General features: G+C 51.1%; 1 protein-coding gene and 1 non-coding gene across 2 annotated transcripts in view; both read left to right on the top strand.

The window, feature by feature from the left end:
- The window catches only part of EGFR (epidermal growth factor receptor), a 168,861-nt gene that overhangs the window by 75,911 nt on the left and 70,562 nt on the right, over window positions 1-22,388 (top strand). The gene's annotated exons all lie outside the window — the stretch shown is intronic.
- Window positions 9,496-9,614, top strand: LOC120602660 (5S ribosomal RNA). The gene has a single exon (XR_005652805.1). It is a non-coding gene; the product is annotated as a 5S ribosomal RNA (ribosomal RNA).

The following is a 22,388-nucleotide window of genomic DNA, read 5'->3' as shown; positions in this document are numbered from 1 at the left end:
TTCACGGCGTAAATGTGTGTAGAATCGTCACATTGTACACACAGTTAGATCTGTCAGCGATTCCCCAGTAAAGCGCGGAGAACGTGCGTCCAGTCGTCTCACCGCCCTGCACGTGGACATGAATTGTTTCTCTGTCCCGTCACAGAGGCAGCTCCTGCATAAATGATGCTCGTGGTGAAGGAGCCACGAGCACAGCTCGGGGAGCACGGGGGGTGCCTGGGGCCGGCCTGGCCCACCCAGACCTGACACAGTGTCCAGGGTTCATCATAGAACTCATTCTAACTAGAGCCTGTGTATAGAAAAAGAATCCGACTTCATTTAAATTAAGCGTTATTCCAAATGTAGAAGCTATTGTATTTAGCTGTTTTGGTTTAAAAGAAGAAAAAGATCATTTGGTAAAGGAGACATAATTTAAAATAACTGTTCTATTTGATGCATAGACTTCGAAAGCCTAGTTATGTTTATTCTTTCCTCCGCTGAAGTAGAATGATGGGAATAATACAAGTTTTAAGCATGAAATAAGAAGAGCTGACACATGGACTTCTCAGTTCTTCCTAGAAAACAGCCAGATTCAGAAGGAACTGAGTAAAGGAGGAATCCAGGTGGTACGTGGATCCTAGGAGACGCCGGGTCTGGGGCCCGAGCTACAAGGGCTGCACGCAGACCCCTTGGGTAGACACCTCATGGCCACGGCTAGTAGAAACGCAGTGACAGGACACGGAGCCCCAAGATCAGGTGATTCTGAGAGCACGTAGCTGGGCGTCAGAGGTTAGAGCGAACACGTCATCATCCGTCCCCAGCACCGTCCGGCACTGGCGAGCCCAAGTGTCTCGCTCCCCCCCATGCCCACTCGTAGTTCGGGGGTGAGAACTGCACACTCCTCGCCCCAGGTCACGACTTCAGCTCAGCGTCACAGGCCTCTGATGTCACAGCCCTACCCTGTAAGTCCCTCCGGGGCCACGCCCACCCGTTCCCTTCATGTCTGAAGCGGCATCTCTGTGTTTCATGACGCGTTTCCCCTGACCTTTTAACTTGAGACGGCTCTAGTTTCCTTGGGCACCATCGTGCCCAGGTGTGGAGCATCGTTCCTCGGTCCCATGCCCTTCGCCCGTCACAGAGGAATGTGTCACGTGCTCCACAGTGCACAGGCCAAAAGGAACATTTACCTTTGATGTGGAGACTTAAGTCAAACCGTTCGAGTGAGACTTTGTCACGCCAAAGTCTAGACCGGATTAATGAGAAGTAACTTTCCAGACTTTTTAGTTCTAAGAACTTTTCCCCGCAAAGCTCCAGAATTTTGTTGCTTCCTATCAACATGTATCCTTAATACAGGAGTTTATCATTTATTCCCCAAACCTGTATTGTAAAATGTGTGTTTTAAAATCATTTTTTAAAATGCAGTATTGAGAGAGCTTGTTAAAACTCTGGCAGTCAAGACGTGACGCTGTTAGCCACGGAGGTGTCGTCAGACCTCACACCCAACTGGTCTTTACATTTCCTCTTTCAAGGACGCAATATGGGATATATAACTAAAAGTAGATGCAATATATGTAATATGTATTTCCTACTGCCTTTGCCAAGCAAAATTATAATACAAGAAAAGCTAGTCTGTTTTCTTCAGGCAAAAAAAAAAAAAAAACACAGTAAGCATAATTTGGCAGCATCTGGTTTATTGAAATGCAAACATTCTCACTGTTTACACAAAAGCGGTTCATGTAACGACAAATGGTTTTCTTTCCTGTCCATTACCTCCTCTTGGGCTCCATCTTTTCTCTGTCTGATACTAGCTGTATATATTTTCCCATCTTCGTTGGGAAGCCACAGGACAAGCGAAAGATCACTAGAAGAATATTAATTCCCTCGATGAAGAGAAGTGCCCACTGGGCGTTGTTCATTTGGTGATAGAGACATTTTTGGCCTCCGTTGTTTTGTTCTGTTGTCTATAGTGTCTCGGGAGTTAAGCGAGATAAACAATCTATGGCTTTAGGCGTCCCTATGTAATAGATTTCAGGTGCGATACCGACAGCACAACCCAAAAGAAAGGAAACGTGAGGAGGGGCCGCCCAGGGAGTGGGAAATGGGCGCGGGGTGTCTGTGTTTTCGTTTCTTGTCCAGGCCCAGCAGTACCCTGCCGGACAGAGCGTGTTACAAAGCACAGGGGTGAAGCCCGCTTGTCCAGAGGACGTTCGAGTTCCAAATTCCCGAGGCCGGAGATTTGGGGACAGAACAATGTCTACACAGAAAATCAGAAGCCGGTTTTTGCACAAGTACCTAAACGTTATCTCGAGAGAGTCTGCCCACTCACTCCACATTTTTTTTCCCCATTATCTGAAGCAAACTATTGAAAAGACAGGCCTACTTGTAAAGTAAATGGTTTGCAAACTAAGAAAAATATTTAAGATCCACGTAAATCATTATACTGTGTTATAGTGTGCATCAAAATGTCAGTCAGCAAGGAACGCCTCGTAAACTCCGATGCCGTGCAAATGTAACATCTTTTACTGGATCCCACTGGATCTCATAGAACGATCTGCATTTCCTCTTCCGTTATCATCCTTGAAAGAAGAGGTTGAGACAAAAGCTCTATTCTTTTTAAGTTGGCAGAACTTCAGAATGGTGAGTCTTAGCTGCTCTGTGACTCATTCCATATGCAAAGTTCTCCTGCAGGAGCCTAGAAAAGCCAGGAGCGAGAGGAATCGGTCACGGGCGGACTCTCCCGTGAAGTGCAGGTCTGAGGCCCAGGCGACAGGCCAGCCACCGTGCTCGACTACGAGCTTCACGGGCGGCCCTCCGGGGCTGCTCCCGTCCCCACCCCGAATACTGACACACACTGGCACCCCAGGACCCCCCGCGGGCCCCCCTCAGGGATCCAGGGCTTTTCTGAGGCCAGACCACTTCTGGAGTAACACTGTGCTTTTCTGATACTCAAAATGATATATAGAGATGTATTTTTAAACTTCAAAAATTGCAGAAATATGACACAAAATAAAAATCTCTATAAATCTATCACCCCCACAACTGAGGATAACAAGTTTATAGCTTTCCCAAGTGTTTGCCTGTAATGCAGCATATATGTATATGTATGGAGATACACAGATGATAGATAGATGGATGGGTAGGTGGGTAGGTAGGTAGGTAGACAGATGATGATAGATAGAAAGATAGATGATAGATAGATAGATAGATAGATAGATAGATAGATAGATAGATAGACAGACAGACAGACAGACAGAGATAGGTAATAAGTAAAGGGTGGATGGATGGATATATATAATGAATATCAATAGAAACGATCATACTCATGTTCTAAGTCATAATTAGAGCTCATAACTCGACGTCATAATTGCATTCTAGAAGTTCCTTTTTCTTTTCCACTCTACCCTTGAGCGGGCCCCGCATTGATACGCTGAGGCCCACCTCCCACCGGTAATGGCTGCCCTCTGTTTCAGTGGGTGGCGGAGCCCTAGTCTGTCGGTCGGGGCCCCTGGTGTTGGCTGTTTGTTTGTTTCTACACGAGGTTGTAACAGGCACAGCATCCGTGTTCCCACACGTTGATGCCCGTGGGCGAGTCTCGGCTGAACGGTTCGTGGATGCGAAGTCTCTGGTGGAGACCTGTGAGGGTTTCCCGTGCCGTGAGGCGATGGGAGACTTCAGGGAGGCTGAAGGGAAGCCCTGGGCTCAGGAATTGTAGTCGTAAGGGCTGAGGCCACTGAGTCATGACAGCAGAGATGGGGACCGACTGGCAGATACGCAGCCATCCTCAAATTTTCAAAGGCTGTCTGTCATTCAAAAGCAGAAGGAGATCTAACCTGTTCGGGTGGCAGAACATGAGACAGGGAGTGGGGACAGGTGACTTCCAGCACCACTTCCTTAGCCTGAGAATGATTTGAATTCAGCAAACCGCTGGACTCAGCGCCTGGCGGGTACTAGGCCACGGCCTTGGCAGCGGAAACACGGGCTGGATGAGCCGCCTGCTCTCGCGATGCTCGCTCACATCCTAGTGGACAGGTAACAGAAGGTGGCAAGTAAACTTATGAAGAAACAAGGAGATATCCAACGATGGTCAGCGCTCATTGAAAACAGAACACGGGGCCGTGTGATGGAGGGAGCGAGGAAGGCAGCGTTTCACGGGGCAGACGGCAGAGGCACGGATGGCGGACGGGCCGCCGTGTTTCGCAGCCTTGGGAGCAGACGTGCACACGGAGGCTTACGTTATGCCACCTGCAGGGTCGCTCAGAGTCTGTCCTCACACAGTCTCGATGTCATCCAAAGAAAGGCGTCGACAAGGGCTCATATTCTTCCCCAGTATTAGATTTTACTGCAGTTAACCTGGGATGCTATTACCGTTAGAAAAATTGTGAAAGACAGGGCATCAGGATGTGTTCCCAGGTGACAGCGTCGTCAGGATGATTCTGCCCCTCAGGTGTAGCCACATGGTCCCTCCCCAAAAAAAAAAAAACCCAGGCTCAAAGCATAATGCTCACTGCCTGCTGCTTCCCAGAGATCCCACTGTCAGACACCAAGCAGAAAGCAAGACGAGGCAGATCCCAGGCAGCAGCTCCAAGCCCTCTCTCCCAGATGAGTCACCCTTAGTCAGAATATTACCTTTGCAGACAGGCCCAGTTCCACCCCAGACCTTAAAGTGACACTTTCTCCTCGTTCAGGTGCAAACTGTGCTCTCTGAAGGCTGTGGGCTCGGGTTCATTCGCCCGACAGAGAGGCCAGTTTGGTGTTTCAAGACCCAAACGCAGACGCAGGATCCACTCTGTTTCTGAGCGAGCGCCAACAAGGTTCTTCTGTGAAGATCGGAAGGGAGAGGAAGCCAGGTCCAGTCCGGGTTTGGTCGTGCTTTTGCCAAACACGACATCTAACGAGGTTACGAGATCACCAAACGCGAAAGCGTGTCCGGGCGCATGGAGAAGAGAGAAAACTTTGAGATGCAGTAACACAGGCGTATCGTGAAGCGGCGTGAGATGATCGGGATAGGGTCGTGCTGGAGAAAGAGGTCGGGGCAGAGGACTCATCTGAATCTCGTGAGAATTCCCAAAGAGAGAGACGTTTTAAACTGTCGTGGGCATGGAGCCAAAGCCAGAGAAAAGGGGGTCTCTCTAGAGATAGCTGTCTCTGTGAACTGTTCACGGCTGATCCCAGGCGATAATCAGAAGTGTCCCTCTGAGTCACAGCAGCCCAGCCTGCCCGGACTTCCTGGCACGGGCTCCCAGGTGGCACAGCCTCCCCGGCCCTCCGCCACCAGGAAAGGCAGGCGGAGGCGGGGCGCAGCCCAGGGTTTTCGCCGGCACCAACCTCGATGATTTACAGGCCTTTGTTTTACGCCTTACATGTTTTAAGGCCATTAAATTATTTATAGCTCGATTAGCACGTATCCATTAACCAAGACATTCATAAGAGACGATTTCTCCATGAACAGAATCAAGGGCCCAGGCAGGCAGCTCTGTCTCGTGATTAATGGGTTTCCATGCTGCTGCTTGTTCGCAGCCGGAAGTCGAATTTCAAACCCTGCTTTTCACACTTTATTTGGGACCCATGTGAGCCCCGCTTTCCTTTCTCCTGCCTCTCGCTGGCCACCAGCCACCAGACTCTGCACAATGACCAGCTGGCCTCGGGCAGATTTGGGCCCAGGTGTGAAGTAGCTGGAGAAGCTTTTCCACGCCAGGGAGGCAGTGATTTATTTCATTTTCCACTGACGCTCTGCAGAGATGAAGGGGATTCAAGTGCCTTCAGAAAAGCGAGTGGGGTTTTGGGGTGTTTCCAGACTCCCACCGCTTTTATTCTTGGAAGCGTCATTGTTGCTCTGCCCCCCTCCCCCTTCCATTTATATCCCAGGAACTGATTCAGAAGCCATAGAAATCGGATTTGGAATTGCTGAATGCGAACAGACAGCTGACTGCACTCTTCCCGAGAAATCTCGCCAGCTGGGCGAGGGCACCGTGTGCCTGCGCTGTCGGGCGGGTCCGGCCGAGTCCTCACACACACACGTCTCACAGCAAAGCGCACTAGAACTAAAATGTTTTGCTCCATTCTTTAGACGTTTTTGTGGTTTGGGGCTCAGTCATCCAGAGGACGGTTTACAATCCACAATAACCGGTTTGGAAGCCGCTGCCCAGCCAGGCAGGTTTCGTCTTGCTTACTCGCTGGGGTTGTTTTGTTTTTTTTGTTTTTTTTTTTAACCCTCGCACCATTTTTTTTATTTTTTATTAGTAGCCTTGAAGTTCAGTTTCCTGAGCCTGTTGTTACCACCGATTCAGACAGGCTCCCGGCAGGACCTACCAGCCGTCTCGAATAAAACGAAGCCATGAGCATATTAAGTGGGTTTTAAATCGCCCCAAATGTGGTCAAAACAACACTGAAAAAAATGTTGCTCTCCAGGTGAAATAAAATCCTATGGGAAGGAATTCCTTGACCTGACGTGTAAGTGAGCCGGCTTTGCCTCGAGAGCGAATGAGCTCGGTTAAATAAGCCACACTAAGATGGGAACCAAGTAGACAGTGTTAACCCGAGAAGCATTTCCGAGGTCTTTCTGTTGTGACAGCTGTTCTATAATAGCCTGGACTTCTGGGGTAACAGCCCACCAGGCGAGTCCCACATAAACACCCCATTAGGAGGGCTTGGGAGGGAGCCCATGAAAGGGAACATTTTTAAAACAGGAAGGAGCTGAACCGCCCATCTCTGTGCCAGGCACTATGCTCAATGCCTTTGTCCGCGATATCTCATCCAACCCGAGTCACCCCAGAACCGATGGCCCAGGTGGGGGTGCCAGGTGGGAGAGACTGAGGGGTGGGCTGCAGGTCTCACGTTCACACATGACGGAGCTAGGACCGCAACTCGAGGGGCAACTGACGCCAGCCCCTGGGCCCTCCAGCCTCCCCAGAAACACCCTCCCTGATCAGCACGTGAGCTTCGCAGGCAGCAGCAGCAGGGGCCACGCCGGAGGTCTGAGCCGTAGGAGCTGCCTTTCCCACGCTCCTCGGGGTGGGAATAAGGCAACGCGGTAACGTGCGAATTCACCCTGTGCTCTACAGCTGCTCCCACTACCGTAAGAAAATTCTGCACCAAGTGGCAGTTTTCAGTCCTTCTGGTCTCCTGGGTATTCATGCTGGTGTCAACACCGTCCGACGGACGGTTTAGTCGTGATGTGTTGATGTTCTGCCGTCATCCTGACATTCTGATGGTCCGAGTGCAGCCATCACAGAGCCCTGCATGGCAGGTGACAGGATCCAGGCCGGCCGTGAGGGCACAATAACCAGGCGACAGAGGCAGCTAGTGACAGGGGTCCGTTGCTCGAACCTGTGGTTTTGGGTCAGAACAAACCAATGATTAGCTGGAGGCGGTCACTTTCAGTCCAAGGCTTTAGCTTCGTCTAGACGTGGCCTCAGAGCGGGCCAGACGGGGCTCCCTGGAGGGAGGCCCAGGTCGGAATGCAGACTCCCAGGGAGCTGGGCCACTGCGTCTGCGCGTCAGTGTCCTCACGGTGGAAGTGGGGTGTGGGGGTTCCTCCGCGCTTCTCGCAGGGAACAAAGGCCGGGAATACCATTTGAAATGTGGTGTCTGGACAACCCTCATATAGGCTATGAAATCACCATTCGTAAGGCCTTTTGAACTGGCCAGGGTCGCACGGGCCCTCGGCGGCCCTCGGCGGCACTCAGCGGCACTCGCTGTCCTAGCACCGTCTCCTCCCTTCAGCCCGTGCCACGCAGCCACACCGGAACTGCCACCCGAGTCCCTGGATTCCAGGCTCAGCCCTCTGCGACAGGCATCCGGTTCATCCTGAGATGATCCTGAGACAGTGGGCGAAGGAAAATAAGATTTTGCCCTGCGGACTCATGGGGTCCACATCATCTTCCCACCACAAAGGGAGGCAAACCGGACCGGACGCTGGAGCCGCCAGCGTTAAGAGGACTGCCTGGGTAGGCACAGAGTTTTTCAAAAGTCGGGCTGGGAAGAGGGTCTGTTCCTCGACCTTCAGTTACGTAGGAAGTCCAGCGGATGGAACAACGGGTCCCCTAAACATTCTGAGTGACGATGGCTCAGGGCTGATGATGCTGCCGACTCTGTCTCGTGCTGTAGTGGCTAAATGAGACGATGTCGGTGCCCACTGCGTGGTGAGCATTCAGCAGACACGGCGATCTCATAAACGATTTCCAGTCAAATCACCGAGCACCCATGCAATTTTTTCTTATTTTTCTTATCTTCCAGCTAAAAACGCCTGGCAGCTCTGCCTTACCCCATGTATTTGCAGGAGGGTGCTTTCGATTTCTCCTCCAAAAGTGTGAAAAGTCTTTGATGTGTATGAACTTGATGTTTTTGATCCCGTAGACAGGTAACCCCTCTCCTTCCGCACCCCCAGTATCTTTGCGATGGGCCTTCTCCCATGACCAATCGATAGGGGGAAATTCATTGGAGCTTCAGTTGCGGTCACTATTGATCCAGAAACATCGCTCAGACATGCAGCTTCTGTTCAACATCCTTGCCCTGTAACTTCACAGGACTTCAGTTCTGACACAAACATCCCTGAATATTTGGCTGTAACCAAGACTCCAAAATGATCTGATAAGAAACGGGGCTGTATTTGGGCTCTAGAATTCTTTTTTATATGAGTTTAGGTCCTATCTAAACACCCACAAAGCTCCAGGAGGCAGGACACGGGCCTCCCTGCCATGAGCCTGGGGCCACCTGAACAGCTTGGAATAAGCACTGACCCCTACACCCCCCAGCCCGACCTTCTGATTCCCTGGGTCTGGGATCTGCCTTGGTGGCAGGGGTTTAAAAGCTCCTACGGGCTCTTAATGCGTAGTCAGGGCAGAAACACGTCTCTGAAAAGACCCCGCTAATGGCTTCTTTCCTATTTCTTCATACTTGACCCCTTCTCTTTGATTTAAAAAGTAAGACATGTCCATTCTGAAATATTAGAAAAATATAAGAAAGCATGATGTAGTAAATAAAAACTTCACATCATCTCGTCCTCCAGAGGCAAACATTACTAACATGTTCGTGTGTATTGACTAACAGCATATCCTGAGATATTTTTCCATGCCATTTAATATTGTTTTTAAATATTAGCTTGTTAGAGAACTCAATTATATATCTATATGCAATAATTTAATAGTTCCTTAACACTGGACATTTAGTGATTTAAAAAAAATACTACTTTTTAAAAATCTGCATTTCTACTTTTTTATGAGAACTGTTGGCTTTGATGTAATCAGCAAACTCATTCTCTTCTACAATGTCCATGTCCGATAGACTTAAAGTATTAGCATATGTGTTTGTGTTTTTTTTTTTTTCTGGCATTACTAGAAAAAATGAAATATATCGTTAAACCGCTCTAAAGGAGAGAAGGAAGTCGCATAGAAATAATGAGACATTGTAGCCTTTTTTTTATTATTCTTTAAGTTTGCATGAAAAGTTAAGATGATTTCAAAAACTACCCTAAGTTAAAATATCACCAAGACTCTACTTATACAAAAGCACAACGTAGTCTACGGCCACGCCACCCTGAACAAGCCCGATCCCGTCTGACCTCGGAAGCTAAGCAGGGTCGGGCCTGGTTAGTACTTGGATGGGAGACCACCTAGGAAGACCAGGTGCTGTAGGCATAAAAAATAAAAAAAATAAGGAATCGTAAGGTGACAAGGCCCTTCCAAGGGTTGCTGCGCCTAAAAACAAAACAAAACAAAACAAAAAAAAACCTCATCAGGAGTGTGTCGGGCACTATACAGGTGTGATCTCTTTTAACCCCTCTTAGTCTGGAGAATAAGGATCTGACCTGCCAGGGTAACTACAAAAGCACTACACACTTACCCACACAAAGTAAATATTCAGTCAGCGGTTGCTATCCTTATGAATTCTGTTGACCGAATGTGCATTGCCCCGTATCACATTTAAGAAGTTATAGGTACCATTACCTAAGATGTTAGCTATTCTGTCTTTTACAAATAGATCCTGTAATCAATCGTGGGATAGGATTGTGACTCACAGAGCTCTAAATCTCAGGGGGCTCTTAGAAGCCTTTCTCCAAGGTCAAAGCTCAAAGGCCTGGGGACAGCTGGGACACAGGCTCGCCACAGGTTTCACTTCCCACCCACGGCTCTGCCGCAGACCCTCGGGCCGCTGCTGTGAGGACTGGTGATTTAGTCACAGCAGGCCCCTCCATTGCAGGGAGGACTTCCTGTGCGCCCCGCCCTCCCCCACGTAATCACAACGTGCCAGCGTCCTTGCTGGGTCCTTGTACCTGTTGTCCCCATAACTGGAATGGGGAATGACGTCAGGAAACTTTATCGTCCTCGGGGCGATCGCGTATCTTTATAATTTTACGTTTTAAAGGATAGCAGGCCGCGTGTGGGAAGAGACGTGTACACACACACGTGCAGCGCTCCCAGGTGACGTGGATAAGCATCTGCCGCTGGAAGCGACAGCATCCCCGAGCGCGGTTCGGCGTGTTTTATTAGGCCACTCAGTGTGGAATGGGGGCAGAGCAGGTCGATTCGTGCTTGTCGTTACAGCGTCCCTTGTTTGCACCTGAAAACGTATCTCAGTGGTGCTAGAAAGGAGAGATGATACGCGATGGTGTGGATTCGAGAAGGTTCTGCACGTGCTTCATTGCCGTACACGGGCAAATCCCCGATCGCAGACTCTGGGAGAGCCGGGCCTCCCGCCCTCTCTGCCTCTGCTCTGGGACAGGTGACTGAGACTTCTGTGCCCACACTGCGCTCAGAACCCCGCCCCTGGCAGCTCTCCACAGGAATCCGGTTACACCAAGCACTTCGTCTCTGCAGATAATGTAATGAGAGGCCGGGAGGGCCGGAAGCCGGATCCGTCATCTGGGCCTTGCTGCCCTCCCATTCCCGCACCCTGCCAGCCCCACACATGCTCCCTTCCAAGGACCCGAGGTCCCCAAGGGGCTTTTGTTCTGCCCATGCATCTTCTCCCGTAGCCAGCGGCTTCTCTAGAATTTTTTCAAGTAAAATTTAGTTTTGGTATAGAGTGTACACAGATCCCAGGTGTGCAGGTCGGTGAATTTCGCAGAGCAAACCCCCCTGGTAACCAGCACCCAGTGGAATCACGAGCCCTGGTGACACGGGAGCCACCACCCTGCCCCCGGCCGCATGGGTGAGCTTCGGCTGTTTCCGAATTTCGTATACATGGAATCGTTCGTTTTGGAGCCTCGTGTGTCTAGTTTCTTCCGCTCACCATCTCGGGTTCAGAATTTGTCCGCGTGTCGTATGCGCTGTGCTCGCTTCGTCCTCGGCATGGCTCACTGGGAGAGCACCACACCGTGCTGTCCATTCGACCGTCGAGCGACGTTTGGGTCGATTCTCTTTTGTTTTGCAGTGCCTGGGCTGTGAGGACTGTCACGCCCATCTCTTGGTACACTTTTGTGTCACTTCTGTTGGGTCCCTGGGACCGGGCGTGCTGGGTCGTGGGGATGGGTGTGCTCAGCTTCGGTGGACCTTCCAAAACGCAGTGTGAGCAGCTGCGCTGCACCTGAAGCATTTAAGTGTCCCAGTGGCTCTGGACCTTCCCCAACACACGTGCCGTCTGACCGCTTCACGTTAGCTCCTCGGATGAGTGTGCTGCCTGGAAATCTGGCGATGAAAATTAATATTAATTAACCTTCTTAAAATTTAGCTTCCTTAAATTTGTAAAGATAGCCTTTTATGCCGAGGATGCAACACGGGACCTTGGACAGCACATAAGCCAAGTCAGGTAGAGATGGGCTTGAATGTTGCTTCTGCCCCTTGTCACCTGAGTAACTTATCTACAAACCTTTTTGTAAAATTGGAATAAAAGACAGGACCGAGTGACGATTAAGTGACATAATGTCTGAAAAACGACAAAGCCCTGAGTCGTACTAGATTCAATAATAGTTTGTTGTTTGCTTATTTATTTTAATCGCAAATTTATATTTGCTGCAGAAAAGCTTGCTTCCTGGAGCAAAACACGAGGGTTGCGTTTGGCCGTGGGCCACAGTCAACCGTGACCAAGGACGAGGAACTGATGTGGTCTCTTCCACTTTGTTCTCTTCTTAGATAATATGAATTTTCATAGTTTTCCCACGGCCGTTCCTAAAATCACAAAGGACGACACTTAGAAGAGAATTTGGAAGTCACGCAGCCCAGCGGCTCACTCAATCCGTCACTGAGCCTCAGAGAAGTTGGGTGGCGTTTCCGAGACCTCACAGGCGGCCGTGGCCTCTGCGACGAAGCGCAGACCCTCAGGTTCTAGTCCTTGGCGCCTCTAACGATTATGACATGAGGCTGTTTTTTAAGCAATAATGGAAACGAAAATCACTCCCGATGTGTGCAGTTACTACAATTTCCAAACTGTTCACAATAAACCCCAAAAGACAGTCAGTCGCCCACACCGACCGCACCGGCAAGCTGTTACTCAGCAAAGTCAGACGGACGCTCACGCGTTCTTTTGGTTCAATGGTTTACCAAGTGCGGTAGGGATGTGGTTAAAGGTTTTCTTCACCGTTTCAGATCAGTAAATGTTTATCGAATGAACCGTGAAGGATGCGAGATCATAGTGCCCAACGCTAGAAGAGGGTGGGGAGCATGTCCCCTGGGAAAACCCGTACCTTCTCACTCCCACGTTTAGGAAGCATGTTACAGTTAAGCTGCAGAAACCAAACAAGGCGTCCTGTTAAAACAGGAGGCCTCTTGGCCTCACTGCTGCCGCGGGGGGACACGTGATCCTCGGGAAGCGACAGCAGCCCTGGAGCAGGGGCTGGGAGTGCGGGCTGGGAGGCTCCCGGCCTGCCCCCCCTGAACTCTGTGAAGTGATGAAGGCCCCGCAGCAGGCAGCCCGCTGAGAGCGAGCCGCGGACCTGTCCCTCAGATCCCTCCCCAGGCCTTCTGCAGAAAGCCCTCAGCAGAGCAGGAAACCCCGACTCTCAGGAGAGTGTATCTGAGGTCTCGGAAATGTCAAAAGACTGGATTTTGCAGACCGAAGCACCGAGAAAGGATTGCCATTAGGACCTCGGCGTGGATGCTGGGGACACGGCGGGCGAGGACTGTGGGGGTCCCGTCACGGCGGCTGTCGCCCCGTCAGAAATGCACGGCAGTTACACTCCTACGTTAGTGGGAGCTTTAAAAAGCTCTGGCACGAGTTAAATTTTGGTTAACGAATCCTTTGTCTTCATAAAACGCCTAGAAAGAAGTTACCCCTTCAGGTTTTAAGGGGAATTGCTGGGGCCACCTTCACTCGGCCCAGCGGGTCACCGACGGTGCCATCCCAAAGCCCATGGAAAGAGCAGGTCACCCCACAGCGTGCCCCCTCCTGCTGCCCGAAAGGCTGTCGCCTTTGGATTGGTCATCACGAAAGTGCAGCCTGGACCATGTGACCAACACTCATGAGCTAGTCCAGCAGACACCTGCCCGCCCTCCAGAAATCTCACCTCTACCAGGCTCACGGGCGGGTCGGTTGGCCATTCACGGCCTTGGGATAAGTGACACAGGGAATCCGAGGAGGACCGTAATCTGGGGGCCTCGGGAAGGTCCCCCGGGCGCTGTGTGTTGATGAGATGTGTTGAAAGGCCCACGTTCTCCCCACACCAAACTGGCAGAAACATCGGTTGAGTTGGTTCACTTAAAAAAAAAAAAACCTCAAACTGGAAAGTTGGAGTTTACAAATACCTTTCAAAAACGTTTTTATTTTGAGCAAATCCTACCTTTCCGCTAAAGTCAAGGAGACAAGGATTGGGGTCCGTGGAAAATCCAGCCTGAAACCACCGCCCCCCACCACTTCTCCACTGCTCACCTTACAAGTAAACTCCTGCGTTTATCACCGAAGAGAGAAAGGTGTCATGATGAAGGCCTTAATTTTATAATATCGTCGATTCTGATAAGAATACGAATGCCATAAATTCGGGCCTTTTGAAAGGGTTCGTTAATAGAGCGTCGAGTGTTTGTTCTCCACGCACAGTATATGTGCTGCTCTACAGATCCTTTTCCCATGAGACATAACATCATGACGTGACAGACCCAGGAGTGAGTCAGACTCTCTCTGACCGTGATACAATAGGACATGACATAAGCGTGTGCACCAACACAGCCTTCGGAGCGTTCACAGAATATTTGGTGACTACAGCTATGTTTGAAATGTGCTGAGGGAGTAGATCTTAAGTGTCCCTACCACGCACGAAAAAATGGTAGCTATGCCAGGTGCTGGGTGTGTTAATGAGCTTGATCGTGGTCATCATTTCACATTGCGTACGTGTACGAAATCAGCACATCGTGTACCCTACACGTATACAGTTTTTCTCAAACTTCGGTAAAGCCGGAGGAAGTATGTGGAAAGGACATGGGCTGTGAAGTCTGCCATCTCCGACGGATGTTTGCGTCTTGGACACTGGAATTTGCGTGTGGTCGGAGGTGGTCTCAGCCCAGCAAACGTGAGAAGAGAACGTCATTGTGCCTTTTGTCCTTCCCTCTGGTGTCTGGATTTCTTCGGAGCAGAACATCTCCGTTCCGACCACCCCGCTGAAACTCGCCCGGGGAAGGTTCAAAGAACTTACGTCCATGACCGCTCTGTGGCCTAATCTAGCCCAACCCTTTTGCAGCATCTGACAACATGGTGTCTGCTTTCGTCACCTGGCCCGGGGACCCCGCCCTGTCCTGGTTCTCCTGTCCCCTGGATCTTTGCGGTGGCTTTGATGGCCTCTCCTGTTGAGAGGGGCACTGTCGTGCTGTGGCAATCGGGCGCTCTGAGGCCGTGTGACTTCCCTGGTGCCTCCTGTGTCACCTTCACCTGGAGATTAGAAATGCAGAATCTCAGGTCTCTGGGAATCTCAGAATCTGGCTTTTAACAAAATCCTGGTGATTCACATGCCCATTAGGATACCAGGAGCGGTCTGAGCTCCTGAAATACAAATATCGCTGGGGTCAGTGCTCTTACTGGGCGGCTGGATGCAGGTGGGTTATCTTTTTGCCTCGTGCGAGCTGTTCTTTCTCGGTTTCTGTCCCACGTCGCTTTGTCTCTGTGCGTCCTGGTGCCGTCCTCCCTGGCAGGGGGACCACGAACAGGACAAGCGCCAGCCCTCGCCGGCTGCACACGACAGCAGCCCGCTCCCCACGGCTGGGGGACCCCACCCTCCTGCGTGGCGTATCTGTCCACACGCAATGGCCGAAGAGGCTCGTTGGTGACTTGCCTGCTTCCTGGTATTCTGTTGGAATAACTTCACTCGGTTACTCCAGGGCCGTTGAGCAGCTTTATTAAAAGCCCTTTCTTAGTTTGACAAATCGTCAGTCTCGGTCTTTCATCTGAAAGTTATTCGCTCTGTAGACGAAAGAATGTATGACAACAAAGAGGACAGTTCTGTGGAGATGACCCATCTGGAAAGGCATCCACTCGCTTCCCTTTGAGTCAGCTTATCGGCGGCGTGGGGTGCTCGCCCGCAGGCTTGGTGTCTGTCCGCCTTCCTAGAGCGGCAGCCTCACGAGGGCAGAGGCCTGTGTGTGTGTCCCGCCCACAGCGCATCCAGGCCCAGGGAATGTCTGGCGCATGGTGCCGGAAATCGTTCGTTCCCCTGGGATCGCTGCGGGCCCCACTTCAAACACTTCCTGGCACAGGAGGTCGCGCATCAGACTGCGTGTTCTTATTATTTTATCATCCGCTGGTTACCGTGCCTTCGGACTCACGAGGCGTTGTTTATACTGCTTGCAAGAAGAAAGGCGGATGGGAACGAGTCTGGTGGCATCATGGGGAAGAGCGTGCCAGGTGTCATTTTTGGGAGGTTAGATAACTGTGTTTTATGATGATAGAGAGACTTACCTGTTTGCTGCAAGTTAGGACTTTGCTGGACCGGTTTACAGGGCCAAGGGGCAAAGAGATAAGTGAGTCTTCTAGTGAGAGGTCATCTGTTTTGAAAGTGGGGAGAAGTCCGTGAACCAGTTCCAGGTGTTGTATCACAGGACGTCTCAGACTTTGTAAGGTGGCGAAGCCCCCAGCGAACGTTAAAACAAAAATTCGTCTTGCTTTTCTCTGAGTGCTCAGACGTTTACAGCCCTAAGTAGATCGGGGGATAAAGGTCTGATGCCAAAGAAAAAGTGGACTTTTTTCCTCAGGCATGTGCAGGAAAAGCTGCTCTGCTCTTTCGGAAACCATTTGAACAGAGCGGGTGCAAAACAGACATGTCAGATACGCCGTCATCTCAATGGCAGACTGTTTCCCTTTCTCTCAGGTAATGACGGCTTGGCCGTTAGAAAAACGTCGAAGGCATCTTTGCATTTTCCTTGATGGGAGGAACCAAAGGGCGGGACCTCTCGCCCGTCTGGAGATTTCATTTGTCCTCATACCCAGCTGGCCGGAGCCACGCTCTCTGTGGCTCTGTCTCCCTCTTTGCCCCCTGGGCCGACCATTAGCACCATTCATTTCTTTCTGGTTCAAAGAATTACCATTAAAAGCAGACCAGAAGGACAGCACTCAGCAGGGCGATGGCTGGTTTCGCCTTCTGTATCAGATGACCAAGCTTTCCTAGGAAACTGCAATGAACTGAGCTTCCCATTAGAAGAACCTCCCCTTAGGAGCTTGCAAAGGCATTTAAGGGATGCAATCAAGTGTTTGCTATGATTCGTTCAGACATCTCGCAAGCTCGCCTGCCATCCTCGTGTGGCTGGTGACCTTCACTGGGCACAGGAGATTGCCGTCAAGGTCTGTTCTGCGCACGTGGTCCCTTGCTATCCGGTGCCATTAAATAACACTATTGTGCACTTAAAACTTGCTGTGAGCGTAGATCGTGTTAAGTGTCTTACCACAGTAAGATTTTAAAAATTAAATAGACGCTGCCAATTCGGACCATTAGAGTCTCTCGAACCCACGTTAGGGGCTCTTTGCCATGCAAAGGAGATGCAGGGGGGGGGTCTGAGCCCACTTTCTCGGGAAGAAATCTTAACAACTTAGGTAGTCTTTGCAAAACGTGCATATAACTCACCAAAGGCGGCTTCCTCTGGGACCTGCCCATAACGCCCCTCCCAGAAGCCCCCGCCTCTCGACCTCGGTCACCCACGGTTCTCCCGCTCCTGTCCTCTGGCTGTCAGCCTCCCCTGGAGCGGCCGACCTCAGTGATCACGTGACTTTTCGCCCAGCGTCTCCCGTCCGGTCTCCCCAGCCTACACACTAGCCTTCCACTTCATCTGCAGCGCCTCCCGCCCCTCCTGCGGCTGCAGCTCCGCAAAGCGCCCCGCGCTAGCTGGAGGCCGCCGCCCGTCCCGCGTGGGGGACCCCCTCCCCCTCATCAGAGCCCGGCTCCCTTCTCGGGGCCCTGTTCCCACTCACTCAGCAGAAGTCCTCGTGCCCCCTCCCGCCTCTGCCACTGTTCTGTCTCTGCTCCTTCTACCCGTCTCTCCTCCTGCACAGCTGCAGCTTATTCTTCACAGACCAGTTCAAGCATCAGATCCGCTAGGAAGCTTTTTTTTTTAGGTGCCCTCTATCCTCTCTTAGCTGAAAGTGAGCGGTTCGAGCGGTTGCTTAAACTTCTTTCACAGCGTGTCGGTCTCTCTCTCTGCCATTGACTGAGTCCCCTCGGGGCATGGTGGCTAGCGTTCAGTGAATGATGAATGGAGGAATCGATCAGTTAGTTAATAATTTACAGTAGCACGCCCTCGATGCAAAGACTGCATTGAAATCATCCACATGCGGGGTTATTTTAGAAGGATGACCAGGCTGGTCTACGAGGCGCAAAAACTTCACAAGGCTAGGTCACGAGTTCCTTTTCAAGCTACCGATTTGCTGTAGAAGATTCCGAAAATGATTCAGCTGCCGCCTCCATTTATTTACCAGACTGTGTCTTTAATTTTTCGTCTGGAAAGAATTGTGATGTGTGTCCACTGGTCCTTCCTGGTGCGACCTACCAAGTTTCAGGTTAATTCGCGGAATGACAGTGACATTGTACTGAAAGCTAAGCAGTATGAGAGGCATTCCTTGGCAGGCGGATGTCCGTTCAAGGAACTACAGAATTTAAGTTCAAAATTTAAGTTCATAATCATCCCCTTTAAAAACGAATATAAAGAAAACTTAATTTAAAACGCTGCATTCTTCTGCTCCAGATTGTCTGTCCCAGAAAGGACGTATTTTTCTTACAAGCCTTTTGGTCTTTGCTCTCTCAGTGGGAAGACGCGGTTCTTGATTCTCGCGGTCCCTTCTTGGACAGGGGACACGGACCCCGCTCGCACTCACGAGCAGCTCCAGCACCGGCGTGGAGCCTCGTCCCGCGGGGACCGCCAGCTCCGTGCGCCGAGCCTTCGTAAGAGCTCTAGGGCTGCAGCGTCACCGACATGCCAGCTCAAAGCCAGGATGCGGCTTTTGAGAAGGAAGAGACACAGAGAGGGCTCAGGATGAGGGGGACACGTGCTGGGAAATGAGCAGCCGACCTTCCCAGCTCAAACGCAGAATTACAGCGGGGGGTGTGTGCACACACATGTGTGCACGTGTGCTCGTATGTGTGTGTGCGTGCACGGATGTAGTTCGAAAGTCTAATCGGGGAGGATACATAAAGAAATAGAGATAGGAACGAGAAAGCTGTAATTTAAGTTGCAGGAAAAGATTGCTTTTCTGGATCAGTCATGGTTTTACAATGTCCAGACTCATTTTTATTTCTCCCATGCTACTGGCATGAAAGGTCCCTGTGACATTCCTTACGGCTTCAATCAAATCTAAAAGCTTTGTTTCGGCATGTTTTATTGATAGCGATATGTTTCAAATCTCTACCAGGTTTTCGGACAGGCCCGTTCGGCTTAAAATTGACTAAATCATTGAAACGGGAGGCTGGACGCTGCGTTGCAAAGTTAAGCTGCACCGTGAGGGTGGTGTTTATGCTGTTCTTTGGCTGCAGCCTGTGGTTGGGAAGCTGTAGGGGACGCTGTGTAAATGCCACGTGTCTCGGAATACGTCTGAAACCTGCGTTGTCGTTATTCGTTATTCATAGGTTTGGACCTGGGGGCACTGACTCAAAGGGTGGCCCCCTGGTGGGCCACACCCTCACTTGACTTGAGCCCTAGGGGAGAGTGGTCAGGAGCCGTCACCCCCTGGCTGTCCCCCGTGCTTTCACTGACAGCCCCAGGGGACCAAGCGCCACCCGAAGCTGGCGACCCCTCCTGCCCCATCCACACTGAACCCAAAGCTTCCCCTGCAAGCTGGGCCTTCGGTGTTCCCTACGGCCAGGACCAGCCGGGACATTCCAGATTTCGCCTGCAGAGCCAAGGGCTCCCGACACCACTCTCTTCCGTAGGTCTGTCACTAAGCCGTCCTGGCTCTGCCGATTCGTGACGCTGCCACGATTCCAGTGCGGTGCTCCGAGGGCTCACCGCAGGCGCCTCCTGGACACCTCACTAAGAGGCAGGTTCCAACTCTGCAACCCCGTGATGGCCCAGGACCCCCCGTTTCCAACAGGCTCTCCCAGGCGAGGCCGGCCCTGCCGGTCTGCAGACCACGCTCCAAGGCTCGCGGCTCGAGGCTCCCGCTGCTGCCATCCAACCCATCCCCACACTCTTTCTGGGGGGCTTCTAGGCCCCTCTCCACCTGGGAGCAAGCCCCGCCCCTTTATTTATTTATTTATTTTGAAATTTGGGGAGAGGGAGATTATTTAACTTTATGAAGGCGCAACATGACATAGAGAAGAATAATTCTTAGTCATAAATTAAGCATGCACCATTGAAACCACATGCTTTGAAAAAAATAATAGCTTCTATCTTTATATTGGAGGGAAAGAGCCACCTGTCACCAGGGCACTGCCAGAAGCCAAGTTCATCACCAGGAGCACTGGGAGCTCCGGCGTTGGGAAGCTGGTTCTTCCCACGAAGCTAACACATACCTTTGTCCGACACTTCTATGTAATTAACCTTTTCGTTTTGAGGAAATTGCAGATTCGCACGTTGTTGTAAGAAATGATGCAGAGAAGTGCCCCGTGCCTTTCACCCAGTTTTCCCCAGTGGTCGATGATTGACACAGGCAGGGTACGTTTCCATCACCACGAGGATCCCTGGCGTTTCACTCTGAAAGACACGGCCACGTCTGGGAGCTACCCGGGTCCTTCTCCGAAAGGAGCAGGTATCTTTAAAACACAAATCTGAGCATGATCCTCCTTGTTGGAAACCTGTGAGCGGCTTCTCATCGCTTTTAAAATGGAAGCTGAGGTCCTGAGTGGCCAGCCCCCCAGCCGGCCCCTCCGCCCCCGCTTCCCCTTCTCCCCCAGCGTCAGCTCTGCTAGACGCCTGTCCTGCCGCGGACCTCCCGTAACCCCCGCTCCTCCTGCAGGAACGTTCCCGAGCCCCTCCCGCACGGGGCCGAGCTTGCCTTGTCCTTAGGAGCTCAGCGGAAGGGCCATTCCCCAAGGAACCCCGCCACGACCTCTCAGACGAGGTCGGGTTGCTACACTCTGAAAGCGTCCCACAGCTGTGACACAGCTGCGGTCCAGCGCCGAATTTTGGTGCGCGTCCGTCTTCGCCACTGGGCTGTGAGCGTCGTGAGGCGGGGGCAGTGTCCGTCCTGCCTGGGCCATGTCCCTCGCATGTCGCCTGGCACACACTAGCACTGAGCCAGACACCGTGGCGCAGGTATTAACGATCTAACCGTCACGACAACGCCACGGGGGTGTGGGAGGGGGAGGTGTGCATTTTGCCCTCATCTCACGGATGAGGAAAACGACGCTCAGTGAGAAGTGGCTTGTCCGAGGTGGCACCGCCAGTCCCACAGAGCTGCTTCGAAGACGGACATCTGCCGCTGGAATCCACGTTCTTAAACGTGACAGCACTCTGCCCCGGCGGCTCCCACGCACACCGGAAAGGTCCTCGGTGGACATCTGCTGGATGAAGGCCAAGGGAACATCCCCTGAGCTGGCTTTGATTAACTCCTGGCATAGGAGTCACGTGGGCTTCACTCTAGTGGGCTGGAGTCTCAGTTGCTTCCCTGTTAGGCTGATTTCTTTTTTTTTAATAGCTTGAGTATTAGGTAGACATGAATTAGAAAATTCTAGATTATTTGCAAGTATAAACTCTAAAGAATTTCTTAAGTGTTATTTGTAAGCAGATGAGTGTATAATGAATATTGCGTTCATTATATGAGAAGTATTGTGGGATCTGGGGTCTAAAATTTACTTAGGAATTGTCCTATGAAATAGCCACAAACATCCAGCAAAACCCAAACACCCCCCTCTAACCTCAAATCGACGGTAAGTAATAAGTGAATACACTTGGGGAGGAAAAGTGCAAGTGAATATTTCCGAGAGTAAAAATCACCCCCCCAGTGAAATTAATTTATTGTCTAGTGAATGGAGTTCCCTCCTCCTTGGCCAGTCAGTACCTACTCCTACCTGTCATTTAAGATTTGGAGCTTCACATTTCTTTTGCAAATCGAGTTAGCATCGAATGAGAGGCCTGGCCTGCAAGCATAAAATTCCAATTCCAATTCCAGATCATTCCGCCAGAAAGATCTGGGTCTCCCAGTCTGGCCTCCCCCAAACCCAACAGCCGTGGCTTTCTCAAACAATTTGCATGTTTTAGTAATCCTAAAAATTGATGTGCTTTTTCCATGAAAGAAAGCATTACCACATTTTCCGGGGGTGGGGGGGGCAGCCTCTCCTTCTCACCCCCCGACTCCCTCGCCGCCACCCACAGGACATCTGCAGTTCTTCAAGTAAAAGCACAAATTATTGTAAAAGTTAACTGAGCTTACAAAGAAATGCTTGTGCAGGAAATCTTCTCAGCTTCAAGGGGGAAAAAATCTGGTTTGGCCATTCAACAGAGTAGAAGTTAGTTCCCAGGAAGGCACTCCCGCAGCCCCTTGGGAGTGACCCCTTCTGCTGCCACCACCCCAAGTCTTGACAAAGGGCCAGAATAAACAGCTGAAGAGCCAGTTCCGTTAAGACACATTATAGTTTTTCACTTCTGTCCTCACTGGCCTCCAAGGCCAGATAGTCAGCTTAAAAAGTAAAAAACAAACAAACAAGAAAAGCGCTTTCGACGACAGATCGCCAACCTATTGAAAGCTGTTCATCACACTAGGCCTCCCAGCCATTTAAAAGGCCGTCGGACACCATCTTCACACGGCGCTGGCCTGGCAGGGACATGCAGAGCCCCGGGTTGCCAGAAACGGCTTTATCTCTATCAACATGTTCCGTCGGAATGGATGGGATGGCCAGAAAAGCCGGGGGTGGCACAAGAACAGATAAAAACTCTCCCTTCTCCCGGAGTGGATTGTCGAGCCTGGAGCTGGTGCTCAGACGTCCTGTGGGGCAAGCGGCTTTCCGCGGGGGTGGTTTTCTAGACCCGGTGACAGCCAGCTCCATCACGTTGCTCTTCTCCCTGAATGACCAGGAGCCTCCTGGACGAACGATCCCAGTGAATGGATGAGGCATCTTTCGCTTAGAGCATCTT

This window comes from Pteropus medius, unplaced genomic scaffold (assembly GCF_902729225.1).
Source record: "Pteropus medius unplaced genomic scaffold, Ma_sr-lr_union100, whole genome shotgun sequence".
Taxonomy (NCBI): domain Eukaryota; kingdom Metazoa; phylum Chordata; class Mammalia; order Chiroptera; family Pteropodidae; genus Pteropus; species Pteropus medius.
Note: the sequence above shows the minus strand (reverse complement) of the source record. Positions and strands in the feature narration are given on the sequence as shown.